The sequence below is a fragment of the Typha angustifolia genome, chromosome 7, assembly GCF_048772165.1.
Source record: "Typha angustifolia cultivar Huaian chromosome 7, ASM4877216v1, whole genome shotgun sequence".
NCBI classification, from domain to species: Eukaryota; Viridiplantae; Streptophyta; class Magnoliopsida; order Poales; family Typhaceae; genus Typha; species Typha angustifolia.
The window spans coordinates 8622003-8636459 of record NC_133245.1 but is presented as its reverse complement, the minus strand read 5'-3'; positions in this window follow the sequence as shown (position 1 = coordinate 8636459).

The following is a 14457-nucleotide window of genomic DNA, read 5'->3' as shown; positions in this document are numbered from 1 at the left end:
GCTGAGTTATTAGGCCTTATGATGAGAGGTTATCATTTTGATTCTCCCTATGGACATTGGAGTTGATACTTAGATTTTTTATCAGTGTGTTATGTGAATAATTTAAGTAGATTGAGGTCCAAAAAGAAGTCTCGGTCAGACTATAATTTATGGGCTTATGATCAATAAAATAAATAGAAAATGGATGAAAAATTAATGCCAGATAATTATTTAGACTATGAATTATTGTTTGTGTGTGTGTATATATATATTGAACCTTTTTTATTATACCTAGACTTTGTAATTGGAAACTTTTGACCCTCAGATGTCAAATAACGCAGAAAAAATGAAGATAAAATGCACCTATATATTAACATTTATTCTTCTTTCTTTCCAAAAAATAAGGGTATAAAATTTACAAATTTACTCACATGTCAAACCTACGGCAGGAAACTTTAAGAGGTTTTTGATTGTTTAGGGGGGTCTATGTACCAAACAAAGCTCATGGAGTATATGTAGTAATGGACAAGAATAAAAAGAAAACTAGGAATTAATGTTAATATGTTCCAAATTACTCTATCACTCCTCCCTGTTAAGGTATATCTTATTGCATCAAACTTGTATCAGTCTATTGGCATTCATTCATTCAGAAAAAAGAAAATACTATCTCAATAAACTCACATCGCTCATCCTAGGTGCAAACATCTAATTTGTTTCGGATTGATTCATTTCTTATCCTAGCATTTACGGTAATTCTTCTTATCGACATCTCAGTATACACGTGCTGTTTCCCAATTGCTCAACAGTTTTTTTTCTGTAAAAGAGGACATTATATATAAATGCCGAGTGCCATGATTACATAAGTTCCCCCCGCTAAGAATTGGAGAGCATGTTTTTTTTTTCTTAAAAAATGGAGCTGAGAGACTAGCTAAATTTATTTACTCATCCGAAGGCGTTAAAAGAGATCGAATCCGCTAGATCTGCCGCTGAGAGCATTGAGGGGATCGAAAAGATTATCCAAGCCTTGATGGCAACCTATCACACCTCGTTGCGCTACGACGAAATCAGCCCTCCCATGGCCATTGTTTTTAACTCGCGAGGGAGGAGAAAAGTCAGCCAAACCATGGACAAAGCACCACCTTTGGTCGTGGAGGAGTCCTTGGCACCTCTGTAGACCCAAACTATTACAACCATGATGCCGAAGCAGCCTTTTGTGATAGGTCCGTTGTTGTCTTACCCAACTACGGTGGAAGCTAGGCCCCGAAACCCTAGCTTTCCATCGGTGGCAATCTAGGTCCCTTCTTTCTCGACCCAAACTGTCACATCTGATCCTATTCATGAGACCCAGGCCGACATGATACACCTTATTAGAGTCTTTTCTTATTGCATTAGTTGTTTATTTTTATTAAAATAAATTTTCTGTAGGTCGCGTTCGAATGCGGTTGGGGTGCGTTCGAACGCATTTGTAAACGCCTGCATCAGGTTCACAAATACAGAGAACGCCGCGTTCGATCACCTGTATCGCCTTCGCACATATAGAGAACGCCTATTGTGCATTCGAACGCGATCGGATGCGTTTGAACGTGATCGGTAGAATTGCGCTAGGATTATGGTTAGTTATTGTATTAGAGCATGTTGGCTAGCCTCTATAAAGGTCTGGATGGCAGCCAAATTCATTATGCTATTGGATTATTAATTTCTTGTCTCATATCTTCTCTCTAGTCTCTCTCCCTCCTCCCTTTTCACCAACCTTCCACCTCAACCGTTGGTAAGGTCTCTCCTAACTTCTAATCTCCCTCGTATATCGAGTCATCCCTCTTCTTTGGGATCTCGACTACTTTTTCCCCTTCGTCTATATTCCTTAACCACATCCACCATCCACCATCTTCATACCTATCCATAACCTTAACATCCCCTTCACTTGTCACCACCATCATCACCCACGTTCTTTTGTGTTTTCGGCTCAATTGTAATTCGAATCTGTGAAGGGCATAAATATAAAAATTATAGATTAGGGAGTTACGAATTTAATCCACTTGGTTTGGTAATTTTCTAACTATCGAAGAATATTTGGTGAATATTTTTCCACGGTTGCACGGACTAATTCCTATAATAAATCCAAATCTTGAAGGAATCGTTCTGTAGCCTATCTTTTGGTACCGTAACCCATCAATTTGGTATCAGAGCCAGGTGAACTTTAGACCTCCATTAATGGTGGAAATAAGGAAGATGACATTATTAAGGAGACCAATGGAGAGCACACCGACAAGAGAAGACTCAACCCACGATAACCCTAACCATGAGGTCGATTCCTTTCGAGCGACCACTCCATAGGTATGAATATGAGCTTGGCGGATAAACTTAGGGGCATGTTCCAAACATTGCTGCATAGAGTTGACGCAATGCAAAACGATCATAATGATTTAAAGGAATATGTCATGAACCGATCGACTTCGTCATCTCCTCGACGAAGATCAGTGCCTCAAGAAAGACCAGCGGTGGGAGCACACCGATCCGATACCTCACAGGTCCAGATGTGACATGATAGTGTCAATGATCCTCTTTTACTTATGCCTACACATTATCCCCCACCTTTGATACACAACCTAAGACCCACGGTGGTGGAACCTGAGAGGCGTGTAGCACCAATGCGCCTCGTCGATGAAGAGGATTGGCATTTTGAGGATGAGGTTGATCCCTTTGGATATGGTGATGGACGTGCTCGAGAATTTAGAGAAGAAGATCAACATGCACAAAGGTTTAGATCTGAACCAAGGATCTTTTGCGTATCCGACAATGCTATTCGGGGGAGAACCGCATGCTTGGACTTTCTAAAATTCCAAGGCGGTGATCCAACGGATTAGGTGTTTCAAGTTAAACAATACTTGGATTGTCAAGGGACAGTGGAGGACGCAAAGGTCTAAATGGCAAGCTTTCACTTCTAAGAAATGACATTGCATAGGTATAAATCGGTTATTCGTGGTGGAGGATTTACCGGTTGGGCCGACTTTTATACGAGGATTACACGTAGATTTGGGACAGCGACATACGAAGATTTTGCTGCCACATTAAGCAAGATGATTCAGAGGAAGACCATATTGGAGTACCAAGTAGAATTTGAAAAAGTTAGTAGTCAATGTGAGCCACTTTAGCCTGAATCGACATTGATGAACACATTCATTTTAGGGCCGCGGGATGAGATACAAGTGGATGTTCATGCTCGTGGTCCTACCACTCTTGAGGAGGCCTTTGAGAAGGTCGTGATGATGGAGCAAAAACATAAGGCTATTAAGATGGCAGTAAAAACATGTTGGGGCAACCGAGATGGGCGATTTGTGCTTAGAACGTTGGCTAGAAATTCTGCAGGTTCAAAGACAACGGCTGCTAGTACTAGATCACGACCACCTTTAAGACCTTATTCCATTATTAGAGGAGGCACAAGACCCTCTGTTGGAACTCTCACACCTGCCCAGGTGGAGGAGCGAAGAGCAAAGGGTCTTTGCTTTTGATACGATGAACGTTTCACCTCCGATCATTGGCGTTCCAAATCGATCGGAAGTGTGATGCTCATCGACGGTCTCGAGGAGGATGATGAGGTTGTTGATGATGGAGAGTGTCCAAAGGAGGTCCATAAGAAGGTTGTTGAGGAGGGTGTGGAGGAAAATATCCAAGCTAAAATATCGATGCATGCATATTTAGGTACTTCTGCGCCGAGAATGTCACAGGTAGATGGACTCGTTAGAAAGCATTGTGTGCACATCCTCATTGATTCGGGGAGTACACACAACTTTCTAGACGAGAGGTTAGTGAGGAGATTGAGCTTGGATGCTGAACTGACCACGGGGTTTGACGTTGCTATTGGAGATGTCACAAAGCTTAAGCTTAAGGCGGAAAGCTTGTGTCGCCGGGTCGGGATACAGGTGCAAGGGCATAACATCATTGTGAACTTGTATCCGTTGGCGCCGTGAGGAGTGGACATTGTCCTTGGCACTCAGTGGTTACAAAGCTTGGGACCCGTCACTTTTTATTTTTGAAGCATGTGGATGAAATTTAAACAAAGAAACAAATATGTGCGGCTTGATGGCATTTGATCTCCGCTAATTCTTTGCGATGTAGCCGATGGTGGGGCTGCCATGTGCGAGTAATTTGGCCTATCTTTTTCAGTTAGGACCAGTAGGAGACGAGCCTCAAATGAGTCCAGATATTACCATCGAGTTGTCTAATTTATTAGGTAAATTTGTTGGACTATTTGAGGAACTAAAAGAGTTGCCACCAAGGAGAACGGTGGACCACTGCATAGAGATTGTGCCTAGGGCTGCACCAACGAATGTAAGGTCATATCGGTATCCACATGTGCAAAAGGAAGTTATCCAATATGGTAATCGAGATGTTAGAGCAAGGCCTTATACAACCAGGTTGTAACAACCTAAGTAGGGTTAAAAAATAAAACTACTACTAAAGCTTGTTGGGCACGATACGACCTGCCATGCTGTGGCCGACCTCGTGCCCAGCATGCCATGCATGCTGTGGCACGGTGGGGGTGCCACGCACCTCCACCGATCCAATATTCTCCACGCCACGGCGACGTGTGGAGGTGGGACCCAGCCTATCGGGCCTCTCCGCCGCCGCTGCATGACCCGTTCTTTCTCTCTCTCTTCCCCGCATTCTCTCTCTCTCTCTCTCTAGCTCACTCTCTCTCTCTCCCTCTAGTGCACCAGCAGTCACCGGCATCGAGAAAAGCCATCGTTGGCCCTTCGGTCCATCGGTGAGCCTCTCTCTCTCTCTTTCTCTCTCTTGCTCTTCCTCTTTGTCAGTTGTCATTCGAGACGCTGGAGGTTTGAGCCGCCGGCAAGAGGTTGGCTGCTGAGTGGCCACCAGTAGCCGTACACCTCCCCTGCAGCCCAACCCTTTTCCCCCTTTCTTTCCTCTTAGATTGCACCACTTACACCCTACGCATGGTGCTGGGCTGAGCCCAACACTATGTATATTTTATATATATATGCATATTATTGATTTCTAATTATATTTGATTATGTTATTAATTATTCAATTAGTTTAGTTAATTTAATGTATTTAATTTGTATAAATTAAATATAATTATATCATAGTTAGTAAATAATTCTAATTATATCATGTTTAGCAAAATACCTGTAATATAAATTACTATTTTAATCCTAGGTAGGTAATAGTAATTATTAGGGTTATGTACGTATCTTTTTACGTAATTATTTGCAGTTACTTAATTCTTATTTTTTTAATTATCAAAGAGAATAATAGGCATATAACTATGTTTTAAATACTCTATTAAATAATAAAATTAGGATTAATAAATAACAAACCAATATAGAAATGAAGAGTGCATAATTACAACAAGAAACTATCTTTGTCGGGTTAATTTTAATTAATAGAAAGACTGACATTATTTGTTATAAATAATTTCAAATTTCGACCCCCCTGTTCAAGACCCCGTGGACTTAGCTATCGAGGCTTGATTGTTGTCGTAACAGCGTGAACGAGTGGTTATTTGGTATTTACAATGGTGGTGAGTAGTCTTATCCCCTAGACGCCTTTCTCAAATTAGGATATAATATATATTTTGTACATGTATGTTTTGGCCTCCAGCATGATTATATGACTTTATATAGAGATGATTCTAGTCAAGTATATTTTATCATGCATTTGATTAGGCTGATCTGGGATATGAATACATTGGTGATATATAGAGATGATTGGAGATGATTATACTGTTATGATTTTATACCGAGATGATCTCTAGCATGAGTGTGCATGTGATAGACTAGTAGGAGTATGCATGTATTAGATACATGGTTGGAGTTTGCATTACATCATTTTTCTCTTGGCTTTTTTACCACTTAAATTTCTGAGTTGCATGGTCTGTTATAGTACTGGATATATGTATATGATCTATCATGTATAGGAAATTATGACAATAGTTGTGTATGTGATGTGATGTAATAGCTGAAATGGTATCTAGTCCGGACTGGTACTGGACATACTCTTAGCATATGACAGAGTATGGTGATAGCTAATGGTTGTACTCTTAGCGTATGATAAGGTACAACTATCATTAATATATCCTTAGTGTATGGCAGGGTATGATTACTTTCTTCTGAGATACCCTTAGCGTATTGGCAGGATATGATTTATCTCTAGAGATACTCTTAGCGTATGACAGGGTATACTCTGGTATACTCTAAGCTTGTGATATGATGTGTATCGAGTTTAGGGCTGAGTACCGTAGTCTAGCATGGTGGATGATATTCAGAGCTGAGATGGATGATTATGATAGTGAGAGATATGTGGATTATATCTGCCTCTGACATGTATGATTTTTTAGTGGTGGGAATGCATCATCCATCATCATTGATATGATTAGAATCATTGTATCAGGATTGTTATACATCATATGTTATATTCGGTGATGCTATATTATAATTTCATCATGAGATATATTTTTGGTTGAGGATATAATATGCTCATTCATGAGAATTGATTCCATTTATATTTAAATATATATGTCATTGATGATACATATATATATGCTCATACATGGCATCATGTTGCTTTTTGATTTATATTATCTAGTAAATGATTTACTCTCTGTTTGGCTTTATTGATTTGGGGTAAGGTTTAATCCCCCTCTTCTGTTGTAACTTCTCCCCCTTCACTCTAAAAGAAGAGTTTTTCTAGCACTTATCTAGCCATTGAAGGGTTAGCAAGCTAGGGTTCATTCGACTTTCAGTTACTGTTTGGCCGATATCTTGAGATTTAGCCATCCAAATCCTATGATTTTAGATTCGTTGGAAAGCTCTCTTGAAGAGCAACAACATATCCAAATTTCAATAAGATCTAATTAGATCCTGCGGAATATCCTTCGAAAGTTACATCCTCAAATCTGACCTAAACCGCTACGAATTGAGTCAAGCCGATTTGTAACAACTAGTATCAGAGCCAACAATCCTCGGACTATCATGGCTGTAACAAGATTGGAGGTAGGAAAACAAATGAGGAGATCACTGATTTTATCTAAACATTAAATAAAACCTTTTGCCGGGGGGCATTTCGAAAGGTAAGGACCCGCATTCGAATGCAGCATTCGAACACCTACACGTATTCACTAAAACAGAGAACGAGAATTGTGCGTTCGAACGATCCTGTGCCCGTTCGAATGCCTGCACGCGTTCCCAAAGATAAAAAATGAAATTTGTGCGTTCAAACGCGATCGGGCACGTTTGAACATGCCATAGTGAGAATGCTTGGTTTTTAGGGATTTATTTTTGTTGTTTGGGTTAAAAGGGTGAGCCTCTATAAATATGTGGAGGAAACCATAATTGGAGTTTAATCTAATAATTGCATTGACATGTTGCCCCTATCTCCCTCCTTCTTGCTCTAGTCGTCGACGCTTCCTCTCACCTCCTTCCTTCCACCGCCCAAGTCCTTTGACGGCCTTCTCTAACTCCTAATCCTCCTTTTCTATAGTAACTTCTCTCCCTTCACTCTAAAAGAAGAATTCTCCTAATACCTATCTAGCCATTGAGGGGCTAACAAGCTAGGGTTCATCCAACCTCCACAGAGCTCGTGAGGTTGGACAGAAGGCCCCCCTGATCTTTCGCAAACCCTAGCGCTCATGGCACAAATGATGTTGGAGATCAAGGTGACCCTTGTGGACATGAACCAAAGTCTTCTAGGGCATACACTTGAGCATACCAACCATGGGGAAGGTAATCAAGGTGGCACTCTGCCTAGAAACAATGAGGAAGAACCAACTAAGGCTACGGCTTTTGTGGTTCCACCATCGGTTGCTGCCCAACCAGATCGTCGACCTCCACCTCATGATCATCATCGAAGACCAGAGGAGCATCCCTTACCACAAGATCGGGTCTAGTAAGGACCGATCTTGACTGCACCATGGCAACAACGCTCTGAATCGCAAGGGTGCTGCGTCGAATTGCCACCTTTGCATCCGAGGGCTCCTTTGGCCCCATACCCAGTGGAGGAACCTTGGAAGGAGTGGGAGGATCCCCCATATCAGCCAAGAGTCCAGCAACATGAGTCGCTTCACCAAGGACACGAGAACGGATGCGATCAAATGCTACAACCTTGAATCGTTTGAGTTGATTTTCCTGAATTCAGCGGAGGCAACCTGTTGGATTAGATCTATAGGGTAGATCAATTCTTCACCTATCAAGGGACACATGACCACCAAAAGGTGCTTCTAGTCTCATTCCACCTTGAAGACGTAGCGGTGAGGTAGTTTCAAGTAGCACGCCACGCACGTGCCTTCACTACTTGGGAGGAGTTTTTTGATGCGCTTTGTGTGCGTTTCGGACCCTTTGACTATGAAGACTTCCAAGCCACCTTGATGAAGCTAACTCAAAAAACTTCTATACGAGCCTACTAAGAAGAGTTCGAAAGAACTAGCAATCAAGTCTACGGGTGGTCAGACTCTTACCTTCGTCTCGAGGCTTCGTCATGATATCCAAGCGGAAGTCAAAGGAGACTTGTCCTGCTACCTTGTTGGAAGCCTTCTCAGCGACTCAAATGATAGAAGACAAGATACAAGAGTTAAAGGCGACACACTGACCAACGTGGACCACTAACAACCTGCGCTCTAACCCTAGACCATCGGTCTCGGGTGTGGCTTATTCGGGTGGGTTCGGCCAAACCCCAATCGGTCACCCCCACCATGGACAGCCACTAACCCTAGGGGATAGACATGGATATTAGATCGACGTGATTGGAGATTGAAGATTGGCACTCGAAAGGCCTATGCTTTTATTATGATGAGCGCTTCATACCGGACCACGAATACACCAAACAACCCTCGGCCATCATGCTGATAGAGGAGATGATCGAGGATGATCCCATAGAAGATCTAGAAGGGTAGCAAGAAGAGGAAGGTGGTCAGGTTGGATAGCCCGCTTGATGTCCAAGCCAAGCTCTCCCTTTATACTTTCAATAAAGTACTAATCATTATTGATTCAGGAAATACCCACAATTTTGTGGATTCTCGGATGGTGAGTGATGAGCTCTGATACCAAATTGATAGGCTTTGATACCAATTGATAGGCTATGATACCAAATTGTTAGGCTCCGATACCAAAATGATAGGATCTGGAACCAAAGATAAGCTACGCTAAGATTCCTTCAAGATCTAAATTTATTATAGAATTCAGTCTGCGCAACTGTGGAACAATATTCATCAAATATTCTATGATAGTCAGCAAATTACGAAACAATTGGGTTGGATCCGAAACTTCCTGATCTACAACTTTCATATTTACACCCCTCGTAGATTCAAACTGTAGTAGGAACAAAAATACGGAATAACATGCGTGATGGTGGTGGTAATGGGTGGAGTGGATGTTATGGTTATGGATGGGTATGGAGATGAGGGTGGATTGTGGAAGTGATTAAGGGAAGTAGACAAAGGAAACGAAGTGGTCGAGATCCCAAAGAAGAGGGGTGACTCGACAGACGAGGGAGATTAGAAGCGAGGAGAAACCTTGGCAATGATAGAGGTGGAAGGATGGTGAAAAGGGAGGAGGGAGGAGTCTAGAGAGAAGATAAAAGATAAAAAATCAAGAATCCAATAGCATAATGAAGTTGGTTGCCATCCACATTTTTATAGAGGTTAGCCAATAAGTCTTAAAATAATATGAAACCCTAATTCTAAAGGATTCCCGTCAATCGCGTTCGAACGCACTCAAAAAGTCTCTTATCTAGATTTGCGAACGTGACACAGGCGTTTGAACGTGGGCTTTCGAACTCGCCTGACCGCGTTCGAACGCGAGTGTTCACAAGGGCATTCGAATGCGACTTCACCTGTGTTCGAACGCGACCTACATGAATTTTATTTTAATGAAAATAAACACCTAATGCAATAAAAAAAGATCTTAACTAAGGGTATCAGCCCACCACGCTTCCCGCACCTTGCCCTCAAGGTGAAAAGTCAGCGAAACGCTCTAAGATATCAGTCTCCAACTCTCATGTCACTTAATCAGATGACTTGCAAAGCCACTCAACTAGAATCTCCATCTCCAATCTGGTACCATGTTGTTGTCGGCGTCTAGCAAGTATTCGAACTGGCTCTACGATCTCTATTTCCTCCAATGGCTCTGGTAGAATCGATCCAACAATCTCATGATCTCCAATACATTCTCTTAACAATGAAACATAAAAGACAGGGTGCACTCTCAACCCCTCCGGCAGCTCCAAACGATATGTAACCGAACCAATACGCTCCAACACCCGAAACGGACCAAAGTAGCAATGTGCTAACTTTTGGTTTCGCATCAGACGTAAGGTCATCTGTCGATACGGTTGCACCCTCACAAACACCCAATTGCCGATGTCAAACTCCTGCTCCCTATGGCTACGATTATAAACTTGCTTCATGCGATTTTGAGCAAGTTTAAGATGAGCACACAACCTCCTCAATGTGGCGTCTCTATCCATCAATGCTAAGTCCACCTCTATCCTATCTGCCAATGCCACTGGATCATAAGCGCGTAATGTAAGAGCCGTGTGTCCATACACCACCACAAATGGAGTTATGCCAATGCTGCTATGATAGGCGGTGTTATAAGACCACTCCACCCACGGTAAGAACTCCAACCATTATCTCGGCATCTCTCTAACAAAGCATCTCAAATACTGCTCAATGCCTCGATTAATCACCTCGGTTTGGCCGTCAGTCTGTGGATGGTAGGCCGAACTGAAGCTTAATCGAGTCCCTTGCAATCTGAAAAACTCAGTCCAAAAGTCGCTCATAAATACACGATCACGATCCAAGACAATCATGCGTGGCATGCCATGTAAGGAAGTAGACGAAGGGAACAAAGTGGTCGATATCCCAAAGAAGAGGGGTGACTCGACAGATGAGGGAGATATGTGGAAGGATGGTGAAGAGGGAGAAGGGAGAAGTTTAAAGAGAAGATAGGAGGCAAGAAATTAATAATCCAATAGCATAATGAAGTTTGCTGCTTTCCACATATTTATAGAGGCTAGCCAACAAGTCCTAAAATAATATAAAGCCTTAATTCTAGAGGATTCTGTCGATCACGTTCGAACGTGCCTGATCGCATTCGAACGCACACAAAAAGCCCCATCTCTGGATGCGCGAACGCGATACAGGCCTTCGAATGCGGGCGTTCGAACTCGCCCAACCGCGTTCGAACGCATAATATGCGTTCTCTGTATTTGTGGACCTAATGCAGGCGTTCATTAGGGCGTTCGAATGCGACCCCACCTGCGTTCGAACACAACCTACACGAATTTTATTTTAATGAAAATAAACACCTAATGCAATAAGAATAGATCCTAACTAAGTGTATCAAGCTTCTATGCTAACTCCTGATACATCACATTCCACAACGAACTTTTTGATGAAGTCCGGTAGAGCTAGAACAGGCGTCGTTGTCATTACTGTTTTCAATTTTTCAAAAGCTATAGTGGCTTCATCCGTTCATCTAAAAGAATCATAGTCTTTCCTCAACAAAGAAGTGAGAGGAGCAGCAATCTTGCCATACCCAGCGATGAAGCGAGGATAATACCCGGTCAGTCCCAAGAATCCTCGCAATCCTATGGTGGAAGTAGGGGATCAGCCAAGTGGTCATGCACACCACCTTTTGAGGATCTACCGCCACTCCTTACGCTGTGATGATGTGGCCTAAATGCTCTACTTGTGGTACTCCCCATAGGCAGTTGGACTTCTTAATCTTCAGCTAGTTTTGCTTCAATAAATTCAGTACATCCTCCAAATGCCGCCAATGCTCCAATTTAGTCCTAACCTACATAAAAATATCGTCAAAGAATACCAAGACATACCTTCACAGTAGAGGCCAAAAACTATCATTCATGAGACTTTGAAAAGTAGTTGGAGCATTGGTGAGACCAAAAGGCATCACCCGAAACTCATAGTGTTCGTTCAGAGTTCGAAATGCAGTTTTACGCACATCCGCTAGATAAACTCTAATTTGATGATATCCGGCCCTCAAGTCAAGCTTGCAGAATTTGGTCGCCCCTACAAGCTTGTCTAATAGCTCCTCTATGATCAGAATGGGATACCGGTCCTTGATGGTGAGAGCGTTTAGTGCTTGGTAGTCAACACAACAACATTATGTCCCATCCTTCTTCCGCACCAATAGCACAGGCGATGAGTAAGAGCTATGACTTAGTTGTATGAGGCCTTGCTCCAACATCTCGGCTACCATCTTGGAGATAACTTCCTTTTGCATATATGGATACCGATATGGCCTCACATTTGTAGGTGAAGCCTCGGGCACAATCTCTACGATGGTCTGTCGTTCCCCTTGGTGGCAACTCTTTTGGTTCCTCAAATAGTCCAACAAATTTATCTAATAAATTAGACAAATCAATTGTAGTATCTGGACTCATTAGAGGCACATCTTCTGTTGGTACTAACTGAAGAAGATAGGATAAATCACTCGCACAAGGCAGCTCCGTCATCTGCTGCATCGCTGGAATTGGCGGGGATCGAATGCCATCAAGCCACGCACCTCTTTGTTTCCTTGCTTAAATTTCATTCACATGCTCCGGAAATCAAATGTTACGGGTCCCAAGCTCTGCAACTACTGAGTGCCTAGCACAATGTCTGCTCTCCTCAGCACCAACAGATACAAGTCCATAATGATGTCATATCCTTACACCTGTATACTGACCCGGCGACACAAACTCTTCGCCCGAAGCTTCGTGCCGTCACTAATAGCAACCTTAAACCCTGCGGTTGGTTCAGTGTCTAAGCCCCCAACTTCCTTACTAACCTCTCATCTAGAAAGTTGTGTGTACTCCCGGAATCGATGATGATGTGCACACAATGTTTTCTAACGAGTCTGTCCACCCATAATATCCTTAGTATGGAAGTACTTGAATATGCATGTATCGATAATTCAGCTTGGATATCTTCCTCCGCGCCCTCCTCGACGCCCTCCTCCACGGCCTCCTCATAGACCTCCTCTAAACACTCTCCATCACCAACAACCTCATCATCCCCCTCGAGACCGTTGATGAGTATGACACTCCCGATCAGTTTGGAACACCGATGACCAGGGCCGAAACGTTCATCCCATCGAAAGCGAAGGCCCTTCGCTCTTTGCTCCTCCACCTGGGCAGGTGTGTAAGTTCGAATGAGGGATCTTGTGCCTCCTCTAATATCAAAAGAGGGTCTCAAGGGTGGTAGTACTAGCAGTCACTGCCTTTGAACTCGCAGAATTTCCAGCCGGCATTCTAGGCGCAAACCGCCTATCTCGGTTGCCCCAACTTACTTTCACTGCCATCTTGAGAGCCTTATGCTTTTGCTCCATCCTCACGGCCTTTTCAAAGGCCTCCTCAAGAGTGATAGGACAAAGAGCACGAACATCCACCTAAAATGAATGTGCTCATTAATCTAGGTTCAGGCCAAGGTGGCTCGCAACGACTACTAACTCTTTCAAATTCTGCTTGGTACTCTAATACAATTGTCCTCTAAACCATCTTGCTTAATGTGATAGCAAAATCTTCAAATGTCGCTATCCTAGATCTGCGTGTAATCCTCCTATAAAAGTCTGCCCAACAGGTAAATCCTCTATCACAAATAGCCGATCAATACCAATGCAATACCGTTCCTTAGAGGACCTTTGCGTCCTCCGCTGTCCCTTGACAATCAAAGTATTGCTCCACTTAAAACAACCAATCCGTCGGATCCTCACTTTGAAATTTTGGAAAGTCCAAGTGTGCGGTTCTCCCCTGGATAGCTTTGTTGGGTTCGCAAAAGATCCTTGGTTCAGGTCTGATCCTTTATGCTTGTTGCTCCCCTTCTCTAAATCCTTGAGCATGCCCATCACCATCTCTGAAGGGATCAATATCATCATCTAAGTGCCAATCTTCTTCATCGACGAAGCGCACTAATGCCGCACGCCTTTTCGGTTCCACCACCGTCGGCCTTGGTTTGTGTATCAGAGGTAGGGGTAATGTGTAGGAATAGGTAAAAGGGGATCATTGGCATTAACATGTCAGACCTGGACCTGTGGGGTATCAATTCAGTGTTGTCCCATTACTAGTCCTTTTTGAGGCACCGATCTTCATTGAGGAGATGATGAAGCTGATCGGTTCATGACGTATTCCTTCAAGACATTATGATCATTCTACATTGCGTCTACCCTATGCAGCAATGTTTGGAACATGTCTCTAAGTTTATTTACCGAGCCCATGTTCACACTCATGGATGTTGGTTAACTCGGTTCTATCGTGGCCGCCCCAAGGGAATCGGCCTCTCGGTTAGAGTTATCGTAGATTGAGTCTTCCCTTGTTGGTGTCTCCATTGATCTCCTTGTTGATGCCATCTTTCTTGTCTTCACCATTAATAGAGGTCTGAGGTTCACAAGCTCTGATACCAATGATAAGTTACAAAATGATTCATTTAAGATTTGAATTGATTGCAGGAAGCAGTCTGCGTAA